The sequence below is a fragment of the Vicugna pacos genome, chromosome 12, assembly GCF_048564905.1.
Source record: "Vicugna pacos chromosome 12, VicPac4, whole genome shotgun sequence".
Lineage (NCBI taxonomy): Eukaryota > Metazoa > Chordata > Mammalia > Artiodactyla > Camelidae > Vicugna > Vicugna pacos.
The window spans coordinates 17,601,628-17,621,064 of NC_132998.1; the positions used below are offsets into that span (position 1 = coordinate 17,601,628).

At 39.5% G+C, this 19,437-nt stretch overlaps 1 non-coding gene across 1 annotated transcript; it reads left to right on the forward strand.

Moving 5' to 3' along the window:
* Positions 1 to 1,069: 1,069 nt before the first annotated feature.
* On the forward strand, positions 1,070 to 1,143 carry TRNAP-AGG (transfer RNA proline (anticodon AGG)). The gene has a single exon. It is a non-coding gene; the product is annotated as a tRNA-Pro (tRNA).
* Positions 1,144 to 19,437: the final 18,294 nt, after the last annotated feature.

The following is a 19,437-nucleotide window of genomic DNA, read 5'->3' on the forward strand; positions in this document are numbered from 1 at the left end:
TTGCATATTGGTTCTCAGAGGTTTTCTGCTACTAATTGTTACAGACACTAAACACGTCAAGTTTTTCAGAAACCAAACACTTCACTTGCTCTCCTTAAGTCAATTAAGATCGTGTCCCTGCCCTGCACCCCCTCCTACACATACCTACACCCACTAACTACATTTAACTGATACTTCCGGATTCTTCTTTTTGCTTTCACTCCCGGTGAGGCAAGCGTTGGTTCATCTCCAAAGCACTGTTCTTAGATCATTTTTTTAACCTTTTCAGTAAACAGAGGACTGATCAGGCAAGTCATAGTTTCACCACAGATCTTACTAGCTGATTAAAGGGATGCCTATAAAATCGGGGGAGGGGGGAATGGAGTAGAAATTTTCTGTAGCTTTACAGGAAACAGAAAGTTTAGTCTCACCTAAATATACCACAGATGGCCCCAAATCTTGACGCTTTCATGAGTAGGTAGAATGCTTTGTAGAACTACATCTGTGGGGAATTCAAATTCTAATCATTAAAAATTAAGCAAACCTTTTGTGGAATTAATATCGCCTGTGCACACCGTAAGTCTTATATTTGAAAGCATTTCTTAAAGAGAACACAACGGTGAGAATTGTGTAATTGTTCTTAGAATCTTCCAAGGACCTACTGGAAGCAGAGAACTATAATGGATGCTGGTTGGTCCTTATTGTTACTTCTTTCTTGGGAACCAGGAACACCTAACCATCAGATTAAATCTAAGCTCTGAGCCCTAGGATTTGTGGAGCAGGTTTTCCTGGTCCCTACAGTATATCCAACTTTATTGTGCTGTAGCAAGTTATTCTGAGTTGCTAGCCATGTATCAAGAAACAGAGGAGACCCCATGTCTGCCCACCTTAGATCAGGTTTCACTGAGACCTGCTTGCATCAGGCATCTCAGTTGCAGACCCACACAGGTCACCAGTCTGGAGGCCGAACACACTGAGGTGCCCCTTGCTGGTGACCCCACCACATGGCCTCTATTTTAAATCAGACCATCCCAAACAAACCCAGATTTGGTGAAAATATGTCTGGTCATTTCAACTGAAAACAATAGGGGGAGGGTATAGCTCAAGTGGTAGAGTGCATGCTTAGGATGCATGGCATCCTGGGTTCAATCCCCAGTACCTCCTTTAAAAATAAACAAATAAACCTAATTACCTCCACCCACAAAAAAAAAAAAAGCTTAAAAAAAGAAGTCAACATAAAACAGTAAAGAAATCTTTAATTTTATTCATATAAATTATTCCTCAAATTAGCCCCTCTGCTCTAATATAATTTTTCACTCCTAACTCTAACATTGCTTAGAAACAACTTCAGTCTATTATACACTCACGCTTTTCTCCATTACCCCCAGATATGGATCATTTTAAGATCTAATAAGCCAAAACTTTTTAGGAAAAACTGAAGGGATAGTGTTTTTAGAAAAACATGAAATTTTTGTATATGACTATTAAAAAATGAGCAGATACTGTTTCATTCTTTCTATTGACAGATAAATATAAGTTGAAATATGTTATTTAAATTTTTAAGATAACCATTAGTTATACAAATATGGAGCTCATAAATTCCAAAGCAGTGAGAGGAAAAAAATTAATAAAACTAAGTAAACCTAATCAACACACCAAAGCTAGGAAAAGAACAAGAGAGGACAGCGTGCAAATATAAAATAAGGTGCAGAAGTAAAACTAAACTTCATAAGAAAGTAAGAAAAGTAAATGAATTACTTTACTTTCATCCATAAAAGCCAAACACTCTCTCTAGCTAAGCCAGAATTAAAATAAAATAAACTAGCAAACAAAACAACATGCACAAAACCACAACTGTGTATGGTATTTACAATACACCCTAAATTAAAATGGCATAAAAATATTCAAAAAAAAAAAGAAGTAGCCTTATTAATATCAGACAGAAAAGTTCTGGGTAACATTAAAAGCCTTAATAACATATGCCTGCTAAACTCTGCAAACTGCAAATGTCCATGGAATGTTTACCACAACATAGAATGAAATGTTGTAAGGAAAATTCAAAAAAGTGCTGGAATATGAGCTTCATTGTGTGACTTTGTAAAACTGTTTTATAGTTTAACTTCATCTAAGGACAGCTCTATAGCAATTTCAAAATACTCATAAAGTAACTCGAGGAAAAAATTATTAAATTATTAATATAACTCTTTAAAGAATAACAATAATGGGAGCTGACCATCAAAAGGTGTGGTGAAAGCTGTGCTAAGAGGAAAATGTGTAGCCTCAAATGCTTTACTGTAAAAAAGAATAAATGAAAATGAACAGAGTATTTGCTTCAGAAAGTTAAGAAAATTAAATTAGGTATCTAATCTTTTACCTCTCACATTAACAAATATTGAAAAATATTAGAAAACTTATTATTGGTAAATATTTGAGGGGAAAAAACACTGTTAGTGACCACATAAATCAGTACAACCCTGCTGGATTGCAGATTGTCAATAAGCATCAAAACCCCTAGGAATTCCACTTCTACGAATTTATTCTAATAATGAATTTGCAGAAAGATCTAGCTTGGTATGTAAGCCATAAAGCCTATGCCTATGAAGAGTTAAATGTTTAACAGGAAATTTAAAAAACTAATACCAAGAACAAAAGAATAAGACAATACTGTTAAATGCTTCAGAAACCTATTATTATAGTTACTATGTACCATGGTTACACTGACCTTTCTTCTAGAACTAGGATTGCAGAAGGGAAGTTTTGGCTCTTTATACTCATAAGATTTTTAAGATTGATTCCTGTTCCCTGCACATCCTGCATATCCTCCCTCAGTCTCTCTCATGATGACAGAACATTGCTCCTTAATCCAGCCATCTTCCTGCCTTAAAACCAAGGCTCCTCTTAGCAAAATGGTCTCCAAAAACCACATCACTTAATGGTAATCCGTGTTCCACTGAATGTACTTCCTCGCACAGCGGCAGGTACGAGGCAGCACATAAGATATCTATCATTTAACTGCTTTCATCATCTTCCTCTGGGATAACTATGGCAAGAGCTATTGACAAACTTAAAGACTGGGATATTACAAGACCCCAATTTCCATTTTTCTTGCTCCTTTTCCCCTTGGGACTTAGCATCTCTTGTAGGCCACTTTCTATGCTTTTCATTTTCAATCCCGTTCTCTGGAAGGTTCTGGGCAAGTTTATTTATAGTATAGCAAGAATAATGAAGTTTATGCATTAGAACAGTGGTCAGAATGACTGCTGGAATTGTATGGGAAGAGGAGAAAACTTTCTAGGGTGCCTGAAAACCCAAAACATAAAATATGGCCTAATATAGACTAGTCTGGGGAAAATGTCGTGCCAGTTACATTAGTTACAGGAAAACTTTGACACCATCAAGTATTCTAAATTCACAGCAGAAATTAAGTCAATAGATTAGATAGAAAGATAGCTTGTTTAAGACAACAAATTTCATCACTATTACATTCTCTTCTCAAATGTTCTGGCAGGTTCTATTATCTTCCTAAAATGAAAGTGTGACTAAATACACATGACAATTTTAGATGAGCTTTCAAGATGGCCTAATGGTTCTGGTTTATTTATGGAGTTTCTGCCCGAGGATATAGGCAGATGCCTTAAGGAATCCATTGCATTCAGACGTCCTCATTTATATCTTGCAAAATTCTCTTTTTACTTTGACATCACCTAACACTGCATCTCTTTTGGCTCCAGCAGTGGGCGTCTTAGCTATCCCAAACCATCTTCTTTTTAGCTGCCATGTCATGCACTACAAATGCACTACTGAAAGGAAAAACCCTAAGCAAAGCTTTTCAGCCATTCTCACAGTGCACATTTTATTTTGAAGAGGATGAAGTTTCCCACTCAATGGCTGCCCATAACTCTCCTCTTGATGGTTACTGCTTTTATTACCAAGCCTTCCCTCCTCAGGAAATGCAGGTGGAGGAGAGAAGCCAATTGCTTCCACATTGCTCCCTGGCTTACCAGTATCCTTCATAGGAACACCCATGATAAATCTGGATCATTTGGAAGGTGTCCCACGTGAAGGAAAGTGTCTATTTCTGTGTTGCAGACAGAAAAAAAAACGAGACTCATTTCCTTGAATTCTTTCTTTCCCTCCCTAGATCACCTAACCTTACCCAAAGATTCCATGTCAAGGATAGAATGAAAGAGTCACTATCATAAATTCTTTCTGAAGGAGGTAGACTGAAGAAAAAGAGAGGAGAGAGAAGAGGAAGAAAGAAAGGGGAAGAAGAGAGGAAGAAAAGTCTGATCCCCTCTGATCCCCATTTGGCCAGGACTTAGGTGGGCTCCTGGAAGTGAGACAGGAGGGAAGGGGCAGGGTACAACCATTAAAAGAATGACACAGCAGTTAGCACCAAGATGGTGGAAGATTCAACTCCCAGTAGACCTTGTGTATCAATATACGCTCACTGTAATACAGCAGCATGCTAAATGGCTCCCATAGGTACCATAGGAGTTCCAAGACTGACCATAAAAGGTCAAAAAGTGGGCGGTGGCCCAGTTCCTGGGAACCCCAGCCCCTTCCCCAAAGTAGTTGGAATAACCCTCCCACTTGTTAGCATATGAAGTTACCGAGCCCATAAAAACTAACAACCCCATACCTCGTGGCCTTTCTCTTGCCTTTTGAGATGGCCTGTACTCTGTGTATGGAATGTGTGTCTCTCTGAATAAATCTACCTTCACTCAACTGTGGCTCACTCTTGAATTCTTTCCTGTGTGAAGCCAAGGACCCTCACTTGATGGGGGTGCATCCCAGGGACTCGCCCGAGACCTGGGATGTGGCCATCATCTCCTACCTTATTTTTCCTGTATCAGAAGTAACAAAGGGAGTAACTCCAGGGCGGGGAACTTTACCTTCATGAAAGAGCAATTGCCGGGGAGTGGGAGTGGGGCAAAGGAGAAGTTGCTGGGTAAAAGAAATGGTAAAGTGTGGGGAGGCATTTTGGAACCAGGAAGGCTTTGTGGTGCTTCCCAAGCTATGGCCTCGGGGCACTGCCAGCCTGACCACCGACTGGACAGCTGCAACATCACAAGGCTCCTTGCCCTCTTTCAGGTTCTCTATCTCCCTCCTCAAAGCGAACTAAACAATTATGTGAGGTTTACAAGAAAGACATAAGATATACTTCGTATTCTCAAAGAACTTAGAATCTAATTTTCCATGGTAGAAATCTCATACTTTCAAACCTACTTAATGTACCAAAAAAATGTTTTCAGTAAAGGGCAGATTGAAAATCAGTTTGTTACTCTATTTTCTCTAGTATTTTGTTTTCTCCTACCTTTCAAGAAACGAAACACCCTCCTGATCCAAAGGTAATGTACAAAGAGCTCTAAGTCTTCAGACCAGTGTCTGGGAATTTGGTTCATCCAAGCTTTTATAAAAAGTAGTGGAAGCAAAACCTCAAATCATACACAAGGCATTTGAGGTCCCCGCCCTTGACTTTAAATCAGCTGTAACTAGGGCTTAGGTAAGTATCTGAACAGCAGAAGTTTCAAAACAATGGGTCATTTAATTTCCAGTGTGTATGTTCTGTGATATGAAACCCTAACATTTAAAAAGTTACCATGTATTATAATATACAACTCGGCTTTTTTTTATGTTCAAAACATTCCCTGCATTCCAGAGTGCTAATTTGAAGCCAAATGCCTGGAAAATGTCTCTTTAACTCCTTCATTGACATAAGCCCATTGGCTATTTCTGCTGTACTTGACTGCAAGATTTTGATCAGTACATCAGAAGCTCTTGGGTGTCAATAAGGTCTTTAAAAATAAAAGAAATGGGATGAGGAAAGATTGCAAAGAGTTGAGCAGATTTGTAATCCTTCTCCCGAGCCACTGCTGGGTGAGGCTGACTGGTGGAGGGGAAGGAGGAGGCACCGGGAGGCAGATCCAACTCAGTAGAATTCGTATGAAACCAGCAGAAAGATCCCTGAGAAATGAAAGATATTGCAGCAGCCGAAAGGATAAAGACCAAGTTGTCAGTCTCTGGAGGGAAAATCATCACAGTTGAAGAGAACCTTTGAAATAATTGATTTGAAGTCACATGGTTAGATCTCTGATTTTTCTTTTCAAAGCTTAATGGTGTTACCCTTCATTTTTTAACCAGCATGTTTTAAATTATAATGTAGAGGTCAATGGAAGAAAGTATGGGCAGGCCTTTTTTATTTGCTGAAGCTCAAGGGAAGAGGAAAAAGTAAAGAATTCAGGGAAATTTGCTTTTAAAAGTCAATGCACTCTTCTATAAGACTGCTCCCTCAGTTAATTTAGGCAACTTGTTATTTGAAAACTATGCTATATTTTTGGAGGAGTAGTATTGCCTTTTTTTAGTCCTCTACTGAGAGAAATTTAAGTGTACGAACATAATTGCCCCTTTTCTTTTCTCATCCCAAAGTAGATGTTTCTTCATACTATAAAGGAAATTGCTAAATACTCAAAACAGTTTGAATAGCGTCTTGCAAACCCCCATACAAACTCCACAGTGCTGGCTTGCGTGTCGTCAGCCTAGGGTAAATAACACTTAAATGAGTATCCACTTTCTCAGCCAAGAGAACGATTACTCTCTAGAATCTCCTTTCGATTTGACTTAATTATGCTCTAAGAAGTCATCGGCAACGTTAAGTGCGCTGTAAAATTGGAATTGTATTACAGTTTGTGTTCATTAGTATTCATTCCTCTTTTGCTTTCTGAGGAGCTTTAGAAAGATCTCACACTCTTGTGGTTTAAAGAAATACTTCACTAGAGCTTCTGGAATAGCCAGGAGAGTGTTGGGAGTCCCCCGTCCCCAACAATGTCAACGTTCTAACTTGTTTCAAACGGGCTCATTAAACCACACTTTCTCTTTAACATTAACGTCTCCCACTGTTGTCATTCTCATATATTTTACCCAATAGACTGCTTTAACTGTCCAAGAACATGATGTCCCTGGAGATAAGCTTTTTGAAAAATAGAAATTAGAAAACCCTGACTGCATAAAGCATATCACTGGGGAAAAAATATGTCATGGATTGATGGAGCTGAGGTGAGTTTTCTAAGGCAAAGACAGGCTAGAAAGCCCAAAGGAGAAGGAATGTTTATTCATAAATCCAAATGAAATTAATTGAAACAATTTAGTGGCCATTTAAAAACAATGACATCTATCTGAAGAGCTACAATTATCTTTCACAGTGGATTCATTAGCCAGCACTAAATTTTGATTACTCTTCTTCAGGGACCAGCTTTACTCAATTAAAAATGATTTATGATTCTAGGTCTAAAATGTAGTCCTTTGGGGGGAGGTTCATCCATCCACATAGCAACAGATCCATTTAACTTTGGACTGAAATATTTTTTCAAAAATTCCATAATCTGGTTGGTTGACATCAAGAGGTGAAAGAGATTTAAGAGCTTGATACAATCAACATAAATGTTCTATGGATTCTTAAAACCTGGAGTACATTCCTGGACGTCAGATCTGCGGAACCACAACCCTGCCGCTCACTCCACACGTTTGGGTTTCTTCTGTGGGTCTGTGCTCTATCAACCTCTTGTTTGTTTGATACTGGGGAGTAGTGACAAATGATTCTGAGACTGAAATTCATCGTGTGCTTTTTAGTTAATGCCTGAGTGCTTGTGGCTTACAGTGTGTTCTCTATATCCCGCATCTTAAATCTGCCTTTTAAAATGAAATATGGAGGACCAATATATGACACAGTGTTCTTAAAGAAAAGCTTCAAATAAATAATAATCAAAAATATAATAAAATAATAAAATAAAATGAAATATGGAAGGAAAACATTAAAAATTTTTAACTAAAAAACTTTTGAACTTAAAAAAAAATGCTCTGAAAGAAAATGAACTAAAAGAATGAATGAACTAAAAAAAAAAAAATCAGCCAAAAAAATCAGCCCTATGACTCTTGATACCTCATTCTCTAGGGAAAAAAAAATATTCTTTTATGAAATAGTTACCTTCTCCTCTTTTGTAATTCTACTCTGTCAACCATTTATCCATTGCTTAGTTCTTCCTTCACATCCACCTCTTGCTCCATTTCTCCCATCTACAACAGGCCTTCATCAAATCAAGCTTGGGCCCTACGGTGGCCTCGTGACATCTTGCACATCAGTTCTGAAGAGACCTTAGTCTGTTCTCTGTTCTAGCGCACACCCCCTTCAGTAGTACACTGCTCTACTCAAAATCCCCGGTATTGCCCCTGCACACAGACATTACTCCCAACCTGGGCCGGAGAGTCCCGCGGATGATTCTCCCCAGCCACGGCACAGGGCACAGCTGAGTCAATGGGGGTCCATGAATTTGCCCACTTCAATCCGAGCAGATGCACCTTGATCTGTTAAATAGTCAGTATCTCTGATTAGTACCTTGGCGTTTTCACTTTTATCTGTTTGGTATATTGGCAAAACGTCATTCAAAAGAGCATTCCACAACCTTTCAAATCTTTCCAAATTGTTGATTGGCAAACACAATAAAGAGTAAATAATTCTAATTCAGAAAGATACATGCACCCCAATGTTCATAGCAACACCACATACAATAGTCAAGACATGGAAACAACCTACATGTCCATTGACAGATGACTGGATAAAGAAGTTGTGGTGTATTTATACAATGGAATACTACTCGGCCATAAAAAATAACAAAATAATGCCATGTGCAGCAACTCGGATGGACCTGAAAATCGACACTCTAAGTGAAGTAAGCCAGAAAGAGAAAGAAAAATACCATATGATATCACTCATGTGGAATCTAAGAAAAGCAAAAAGAAGACACTAATGAGCTTATCTACAAAACAGAAACAGACTCACAGACATAGGAAATAATCTTATGGTTAGCAGGGGGAAACGGGGGTAGGAAGGGATAAATTGGGAGTTCAAGATTTGCAAATATTAACTGGTATATATAAAATAGGTAAACAACAAGTTTCTTCTGTATAGGATAGGGAACTATATTCAATATCTTGTAGTAACATATAATGAAAAAGCATATGACAAGGAATACATGTATGCATATGTATGACTGAAACATTATGCTGTACACCAGAGACTGACACAACATTGTAAACTGACTGTACTTCAGTTAAAAAGAAGAAAAAGAGTAAGCAAACAATTAAGTATGATGTTCAAGGCCCTCCGTGGCCTGATCTTACCCTCCCCATAGAGGCAGCTGAGCCGTGGGAGCTGAGTTCAGCCCCAAGTGTGATCGCTTGTGCGCAATCCAGGGCCCATCCCTTGCTAGTACCCTGGCCTTTATTTAACCTATGATCCTCTCTGGGCTTTTCAAGTGCTGGATAGGTACCTCACTAATAAGCTTGTTATAAGGATTAAATAAAATTATGTGAGCAAAGCACTTAGAACAGCTCCAGATACAAAGGCAAGGATCAGCCATCAGGATTTCCTTTCAAGACTTCGACTCCCTTAATCCCTCATGTCAACACTCTGTTAGAAATGACCCATTCCACAGACACTCCCTGGGCTTTATGCCTCACCTCTTCCAAGCCCATACCCCCAAAATGGAAACGCCACCGCTCTAGAGCCTGCTGCTTTACAAGGGAGAGTGGGAAGGAAGGGGGCGGGGTCACTGACAAACTCCCCATTCAAGCACCTTCTAAGTACAGTCTTCCCTTTGAACACCCTGCTCTCCCCCAGTCACCGTTCACTGAAGCGTAATGTTGAGAAATTAGTGCTTTGCTGCAAAGGTGAGGTGGGGAGAAAACAAAACTGGAAGATACTCATCTTGACTGCCAGAATCCCAGTTGCTTAAGAAACCCCGAGCACGTATTGCCAGACAGCATCCCAAAGTTAAGTGTTTACAAAGTCATTCTGATCTGGAGTATAATTTAAGTTTTTTCTTTAACTGAATGCTCCTTTTGGCCCTTTTAAACACTAAAAATCCCCTGGCCCCTTTCAAGGAGCAGGAATCGAATTCCATCTTCTGAGCCAAATTTCTTCCCCCTGTTTCATTCTACTCTGTGTCGGTTTCCTTCGTTAGGTAATGTGTTTTAATATTTTTATATGCTTCCCAGAGCACTTTGAGAAAGAAGGTACCTTATGAGCATAAAATAATAGATTCCAGCAAAGACATTCTGCTTGTAATTATACCCATACAGCTTTCTTCACTCTGTGCAACAGCATTCTAAATTTTGATCACTAGTAGCATGATGAAGCACATGACATTTTGGGGAACTGCCTTACTTCTGGGATTGCATTAGGTATGATTGCGAGTCAGGGGGGGATCTTAATCTGGTCAAGTCACAAGAACCACTCAGTGCATTTCTGTTTTAATAGGCTGATCACTTCTATAAAAAGTCTTGCTCCCACTTGCCATGCCAGCTTTCTTATTAGATTTTCAACTTTTGTACCACTTGTGGCTAATCAGATCATTCTAACCCTAGATTTAATATTTTCCTAGTTTTCCATTCTTTGGTAACCATAGACATACCCTATTTTGTGTCTGCCAGCTCCCAATTTCAGTGCTTAGAGAAAAGGGAAGGAGCTTTTGCTTTGGCTCCTTGAGCTGTAACAAGAGCACCATGGATTTCCTACAGATACACATCTGGTTTTTTGCCTATGTTGTCCAGGACAAATCAGTTCCAGGAGACTATCCATCTCCTTGAAATCTTTGGCTGTGTACAGAGCACCAACTGGGTTGGAGTCTACGTACCCCATTCTGTTCTTTGGCAAAGGATCAGCGTAGGACATATTGCTATATTTGTCTTTAGATATTTCTTGTGACCTCATGCAATTGGAGGGAGAAAAAAAGGTTATGGACTTTATGATCAGCTGCAGCTATGTACCAGACCCTGTGCTGTATGCTGGGTAGGCAAAAAAAAGGCAGAAGAACAAGTGCTTTTTTCCTCAAGAAAATCACCATCTACTGAGGGAGACACCCTCATAAACCAACAGATAAACTCACCATCATTGGTCACGAACTGAGGCAGAACAAACTAGAGGAGACATTTACTAAATGGTCAGATATCTTATCCGAAGAAGTTAGGACATCTCCATGACCCACAGGAAGGGCCTCCAGTCGCACTGCGTATTTGGTTTCATGAATCCACGGGAAAAAAAAAAATCAGCATTCATAATTTACCAGGTTATCTGAGCCAGTCCTAGAGATAATTCCAAGCCCACTTGCAAGTAGAGAGCCTGAGATGTCCCCCTCTCACAAAACCGAGTGAGCCGGTCAGAAGAAATGTTCCTTGTCACCGAGGGGTTCCATCCCCAAAGAAAACCCCGCTCAGTTCCATTTTGTGAAATGTGACACGCATACTACTGAGATAAAAGACATGTCACAGCTGGTGACAACTGGCCACAGCTGAGGAGGACTTGCCACACGTCTTTACCTTTCCTAAGAGGCATCCCTGATGCTTCCTAAATAAATAAGCCAAGTTAAACCTGCCCTTCACGTTCATGAACTCTGTCCATTTAGTTGTGGTCTCTTCACACGTGGGGTTAGAGATAAAGTCAAGAAAACTTTCAGGGAGTTCGGGATTTGCACATACGTACTACCATATATATAACAGATAAACAACAAGGTCCTACTGTACAGCACAGGGAACTATATTCAATACTTGTAATAGCCCATCATGAAAAAGGATATGAAAGGGAATCTGTAGACGTATAGCTGAATCACGATGCTGTACACCAGAAATTAACACAACACTGTGAACTGACTACATGTCAATTCTAAAAAAAAGAATACTTTAAACTTCAACTAAGAAACTGTCTACTCTATTTGAATTCTTTTAACTGCCTCCTGATGAAAATATGAGTGTATCTGTGGATGAGCATCGTGAGTCGTTGGTGGGTAATCCCAAGAGAGGGGGGAGAACTCCTCCGGGAGGGTCCCAAACCCACTCCCCGCTCTCACCGCTCATTTTGCACTGGACTCTGTTGATTTCATTAAAGCTGTGTAGAATTTCATGTCTTTTGACAGTCTCCTGAGGGCTCTTGTGTGTGTTGTTTATTCCATTCTGTATGTGACAGAACATTCACTCACAATTTTCTTCCTGGACAGCTTTAGAGGCTTGGAGAAACTGTAAATATTTAGTTCTTAAAGTCAAAACTATCCACGTTTGTTCAAAATACCTCTGTTTGGGCAAGTCTCAAACATCTGTTTAGAACATCTTATAGCCAGTTTCTAACCTAACAAAAACTAGGAAGAAAAACACAACGTGGTATCACCTAGAAGGGAATAAAATGTGGAAGATATGGGAGAGGGACATGGTCTGGAACCCAGATGTACCAATGAGTATGGTTTGAGCTACAAAAAAGAAAACTCAGCTCAAAATGGCTTCATCTATTGGGCACATTAATTTTCTCTAAAGTAAGAAGTTTAAAGACAAAGAGGTTCCAGGATTAATTAACGCAGCAGCTTAACATCTGCAAGGATTCAAGTTCTTTCTGTCACCCTCAATGGACTTTTTTCTTCGATCTTACGTCTTCATGGTTGCAAGCTGGCTGCAGCTGCTCCAAGCTTCATATCCCACCCATCAATCTTAAGGGAGGACAGAGTGCATCCCTTTCTTATCCGTTTTTCAGAGCAAAGGATACCTTTCCAGATGCCATCATGTAGAATTATCTTTATGTCTTATTGACAGGAATTCGGTCACAAGAACATTCTTCAGCCAATGAAAAGCAAAACCATGGCATTACCAGTCTTGGCTTTGACTAATCACTATTTATCTTCCTGAGACTGGAATAGTGCTTGAAGTTCTTAGCTGCCCAAGACCTGAACAAACTTGGAGGGAAGTGGAAATAAATGGTGGGGAAACAACCAAGTGTCTCTCATGCCAGAGAATACAAGTGCTCCGACTTTGCTTTTGATCCGGTCCCTCTAATGCCTGCTCGACTGGTCAGGAAAGAAGGTATTATCAACCAGTCATTAAGACCATGGCTCTGCTTGGGTTCATTATGCCCAGGTTCAAAACCTAACTCTGCCCTTTATTAGCTGCATGACTTTAAGCAAATTACTTAATCCTTCTGTGCCTAAATTTCCTCTTGTATAGGTCATTAAAAACAGTACCTGCCCCATAGGGTAGCATCTTGGATTCAATTAAATAATGTTGATACAATGTTTAGCAGACTATTTAGCACCTGATATCAATAAAGATTCATAATTGTTATTAGCATAATCTCACTCCAGAAATTAGAGCTCAATGCCTGAAAGGATTTACAGTCCTTCTTTTTCGTAACTGCATTAAAAAAAAATTTGTAAAGCTCAAAAATGCAAGGCCACCAAAAATCTCTGGAGGTGGGGAAGGGAAGATCTCATAGTTTAATTGCATCAATAAAAGCACACCAGTGCCTAGATAACCACTTAACTTTTCAGTTCATGTTTGACCCGAGGGCACATTAAGTATTTCATCTATTTCAGGAAACCTAAGAAAGGCATATTGAGCAGTTCTAACATAGTATGTATGAATTCAAGAACAAGTTAGCTATCTCTTCAGAAAATATAAAGGCAAGATCGTATGTTTCAAATCACGTGTGCTGTGTTCACAGCCCACCCCTCCACCATACTCTTTCTCTGGCTGTCATTCCTCTTCTTTATCCATTGGGTGACTGCACCCTATAAAAATGCTTAAAATCAAAATCCTTATGTCTCCCTCTCTTTCCTTCTCACAAACGCATTGCCAAGAGACTTAAACAAGCGGGCAGGAATTTATAAACTCAGCTTTAAAACCAGTTACACCTCAGGAAGGCGTCCAGCCACTCATTGTCTCCAAATCCCGGCTTTGTTCATTCTCAAAAGGTCCCTTGAGATACATGTAGAGGTGGCTTTAGACCATGGTCTTCCCAATTTTTGCCATGTAATTATTTATGATGAAACATGTCCAATTTACTAGGCTAGATGTTTCTGTTCTGACCTAAATGGATTTGGCACACTCAGAGCGAAAACGGTCAGCCAATCAAAATAAAAGGGCGAACAACTTCCATAAGTACTGCGCACCAGGTGCTCTCTGCTCAAAGACCAGTGCTCTGTCACCTCTGTGCTGTGTGACTAACACAAATTAGAATTTGAAATGACACTCATAAATTGTATTTGTAGCCTTATTTGAAACTCGCTTTGAGAAACTTTCAGTCCAACACTAAGCCATTGGAACGTCAGTGTGTTTCTTGTTTGAATATGACAAATGAAATAGCAAATCTCCCTTCACATTTTTATAAATCCCTGATGTAATTGTTGAAGCTTGGAAAAGTGATTTTGGAATTTTTCATAAGCTCCTTATGAAACTTACTCTACAACTTTCCTCGGTACTCAAAGAGGCTCTTAAGCCAGATGGATAGAAAGAAAATCTAGAAAGAAAGCATACAAAATCTAAAACAAAAGTACAAATCTCTGCATCACATAGCACAACATCTAGCTTTCTTTTGAGCTGTGAGTTTGCCATATGGAGATAATAAGACGAAAATTCCAAATACAATCGCCATGGATTCTTTGTCTGCAGGGGCCTAAGATGTTAGTACATCCCTTCAAAAAGAAAAACTCAAAGGATAGCTAGTATCGTACACAAAGTTAATTGTTAATCAAACTCAGAAGACAAAATAATATTTTGTATATAAGTAGACAGTTAAGAAATCTTAGTTGTTCTGTGTAGAGGTAGTGCTCACCCGATACACAAACAAAAACTGGGCAAAAATTCAGGGCCATCTGAAAAAAAAAATCACGCAATCCCAGTTAGGGCAAGAATTGAACATGACACCATCTAGGCCTGTCCTTGTTTAGGAATGTCAAAAGAAAAGATCTATAATAATTTTTTGGCTTTTCTTTAAAAGAAATTTTTTCTTACTTCTTTGTTCTGCAAGAAAGCAAAAAACAATAATTAGCAAACCACAGATAAGAGTGAATTCTCTCATTTATGATAACGAAATATGTCACCCAAGACCACAGTGGCTGCCGTCTTTACTTATTAGCATGCTCATTTATCCCCTTGCTTTCTTCAAACGCCAAACCTCAAGGAAGGTAGACTGGGTTGTCCCTTGAAGCGCGTTAGGAAACTAAATGAGGTGAAATAAGATTTTGAGGCTTAGTATCAAGTTACCCCCCTCCAGAGAGACAATAAATACTTAGTGCGCATCAATTTTGTGCAAGAGTCCTGGCTCCGCTCTAGAGAGGAAAAAGTTTATAAGCTAAGTGTTTCCTTCTATAGGAATTTACAAACAAGCAGAGGAAAGATGACTGTATGTAAAAAGAAATTCTGTGTGTAAATACTATAACACAGTTGTACAGAAGTGCAGGGTTTCAGCAAGGTTTGTTTTTTTTTTAATGAAAATAGTTCATGTCTGTTTGGTTTTCTCTCTCTAATCTCCCAAACGTGGACAGCAGAGGTGAAGGCAAACGATGTCTGTGAGGTGGCTGACCGTGGTAGGACCTGGAGCATCCCAGCACTAACGGGAACCCCTGGAAAAGTGTGGGAGACTTCGCCTTCAGTGTTGGACTCCCTGCAGAATACGAGCTCCATGAGGATGGACAGCATTTCCCTAGAACCTACTTGAATGCCCAGAACCTAGCAAGGGCTCCACTAGAAGTGTCACGTTGTTAAACCACTTCATGGAGGTATTTGGGAAACCACATGGGGTGAGATGGGCTGTTCAGGCTCAATGCTGTGCTTCCAACTGTCCAGCCTGGTTGTGGGGGAGGAGAGGGGAGGAGAGGGGAGGACAGGGTGCTGATGAGCTGAGGCCAGTATCTAATCATCCTGGGGACCTGGAGGGACACTGAAGCCAAGGGGATGGACAGAGGTGTGATTGGGGTATCGGACCCTAATGGGTTCCCTAAACAAAGCAGAGCCACAAGAGCAAGGATAAGGCCGGGAAGCACGAGTAGGACAGAGTGCGGGGAGAACTTCTGTGATGGGGCTACGGCTATGTGTGTGGTCTGTGGGTGCACCGCCGCTGTCAGAGAGCCGGGGACCACGTGGGTGATTTTGTAACTCATCCCACATCAAACCTAAATGCGTTCTGTAAGAATCAAAGGGCTCCAAAGGCATCATCTGGAAAACGTTAAGAAAAATTAAGGTGTGTACTAAGGTGACTGAATATAAAATAAATATACAAAAATCAATAGCATTCATTGGAATAAGCAATTAGAAAGTGTGTCATAACAGCAAAAATTATAAAACTAACAAAAATGTTCAATACTTATTTGAAGAAAACTTTATTAAGAGAAAAGACCAGGATAAATGGAGAGACAAGAGTATATCCCTGGTTAAGAAAACTTAGTATTTTTATAATACCAATTCCCTCATGGTAAACTATCATTTTAATCTATATACAGGCAAATACTTTTCATACCTGACACACTCTAACATTCATCTGGAAAACAAAATGTAGAAAAGAGCCAAGAAATAATTTCAAAAAGAAAAGCGAGTGGGAAATTTAACATGCTTTAAACAAATTAAAATCCTTTGCTATAAATACAATAATAAATAAATGAATAAACAAAATACAGAGTTCAGAGCTGACTAATTATGAATAGAAATTTAACAAATGAGAAATGTGGGCATGTGAACTCAAAAAGGAAATGATGAATTATTCAATAAATGACCTTAAAAACAGATTGAGTATTTAGGAAAAATAGAGTCAGATTCTTATCATGTATGGAAGTAATAGCTAAGCAAAACTTTAAATATAAAATATTATTTTAAAAGAATATTTTCAAATTATTATAGTGAAAAAAGGCCTTCCTAAGCAAAACACAACACCCTAAAGTGAGATAGAAAAAGAGTAAGAGATTTGAATACCTAAATATTTACTTCTGCACAATTAAAGAGACCATGAAGTTCGAAGGTGAACTACAGACTGAAATACAATGTATACAACTCAAGGAACTAGAAGAAAAGTTTTCAGGAAACAGTTTCTGAAAATCAGCATGAAAAACTATGCAACCAGGAAGGAAAAAATGAACCAAGTATGTGAAAAAGCAATTCACAGCAGAAATATAAATGGCTTCAAAATGCAGAATAGATAAACAAGATTATACGGTATAGCACAGGGAAATATATACAAGATCTTGTGGTAGCCCACAGCGAAAAAAAAATGTGACAATGAATATATGTACGTTCATGTATAACTGAAAAATTGTGCTCTACACTGGAATTTGACACAACATTGTAAAATGACTATAACTCAATAAAAAATGCTTTAAAAAAAGAAATATAAATGGCTGGTAAGTATTTGAAAAGATGATGAGTGTGACCCATGATCTAGAAAATTAAACGAAAATAACAAAATGTCATTTTCACCCACTTGATGAGAAGAAATTAAATTGATTATTAATAGCCAGTTTTGGTCACGGCATTGATATAGGAAAGACTCACACCATTGGCAGAACTTTAAGTTAGATCTCTCTTTAAGAATGGTAACTTGGGGGAGAGGGTAGAGCTGAGTGCTAGAGTGCACGCTTAGCATGCACAAGGCCCTGGGTTCAATCCCCAGCATCTCCATTAAAATAAATAAACCTCCCCTGCCATCCCCCCATGCCCCCAAAAAAGAATGGTAATTTAGCAGTTTGAATGAATGTATTTACCTTAGACCCTTAAGTTCTACTTCTCAAATTCTACCCTAAAGAACTACTGAGTCTTTACAGGGCAAACTTCTGCTGTGTTATTTGACATAATAAATTTTGTGAGACTAAATTATCAGACAAGACTCCAAATCATGACTGGCTGGGACTTACTGAAAGATGAAGATAGTCTTCAGCTTCTGTTTCCTAGGAAACTTTCAAGAGAAAGTTTGACTCTGTAAACGTCTGCCTTCCCCACTGACTCGGGAAGCTAATTCCCCCAGAACATGCAATTCCAGCTGTATCAAAGGCGCAAGTTTAAACACATGCAAGGATCAAAGCGGAGAGTTACTCTGTGCTAACTAGGAGCAGTTGCCCCTCAGGGAGACAAAGGCTGTATCAGAGCAGAGTCCCAGTCACCAATTTAATAGAACAAATTGGGAGAGACGAGACGCGCCATGATGCAGGCAGTGCCAGCAGTAGAGGAAGTCCATCCCGGGACTTAGCACAGTCAGAGAACATCGTGTCTAGTGAGACTCTGTCATCAAGTTAGGTGGCTGCTGGTAGATGGACAACCGGTGTGTCCCAAGGGTAGATGCCTCGTGACGGGGAGTTCAGACCTAGAAGAGAGGCAGCAACTCCGGCAAACAGCTGACCTCAGGGAGTTGTGGCATTAAGAAGACTTAGGTATAGGACTGTCACCCAGGGCTGTGGACCCAACCAGACAGTCACAGTGCAGGAGTCTGGTCAAGACAAAGTCATCAACAAGTCACCCAGTCAGGAGCAAGGCTATAAGGCAGAGATTTCCAACTAAGGGCAATTTCCCCCGCCCTGGGAACACTTAGCAATGTCTGGAGACACTTCGGCTGTCACATGTGAGGAGCGGACCAGTGGCATTTAGTGGGTGGAGCCCAGGGAAGCTGCCACGCGTCCAATAATCTACAGAACAGCCCCACACAAGAAAGTTACCTGCCCCCAATAATGCCACTGTTGAGAAACCCTAGTACAGGGAATAAGATTAAAAAGTTATAGGAGCTATGATGCAAAATCAGGGACGAGGAGTTAATTACAGGAATGAGGCAGAAACGTGAAACTACAGCAAAGTCAAGTTGGACCTCAGTCACCTAATTATCAAACTAGGTTCTTTAATTTTCCTCCTAATTAGGGACCAGGTGGGTCTTAAGATCTTGAGTGAAGAGTGCTCTAGGAATTGATCCCTGTCCCCCGAACCCCGATCACTAGCTGAGTAAAGGACTTCGGGCAATTTATTTAATCTTTGACATCTCAGTTTCCTTTTCTATAAAATAGAGATAATAATAGCGTCTGCACTCAGAACTACTACAAAACTAAACTGGGAAAATGCAAGGTAAGTGCTCCTAACACTTTGGCCAGTTCGTATTACACAGTTGATAATTCATAGTTGTAGATGGGGTTCAAAGAGCTGAAATTCAGGGGAAATTTTTTTTTTAAAGGAGAAGAGAAAAAAGAAGAGTCATTTCTGGCCCAATACACTCCAAAATTATCCAGCAGAGGGTTTTCAGGAAAAAGAAAAAAGAAAATCAGAAATTAGATTTACTTAAAGCCAGAATTTTATCACGGGTTAATGAAAACCAAAAAATGCGAACACCAAAAGGCAAGTTCTCTGATTGATTTCTTTAAAGTGCTTCCATCTTCAGGCTCCTATGCGAAGATGAAGCCTCCTCTTTCCTAAAGTGACTAATGGCAGTCTTCTGTTCCCAGCCCTGTATTCTGAAACATTCTAAGCCTGACATTTTTCCTTTACTAAATCAAAGCTATTCTGGAATACAGTCAATCTCCCTTCTTCTCCAGACATTAAAATACAGCACTGGACTCTGTGCTTAAACATCTACCACAGATGAATTAGGGACCGTGAACCAAAAAGGCCCTGCCTGTCCTCTTC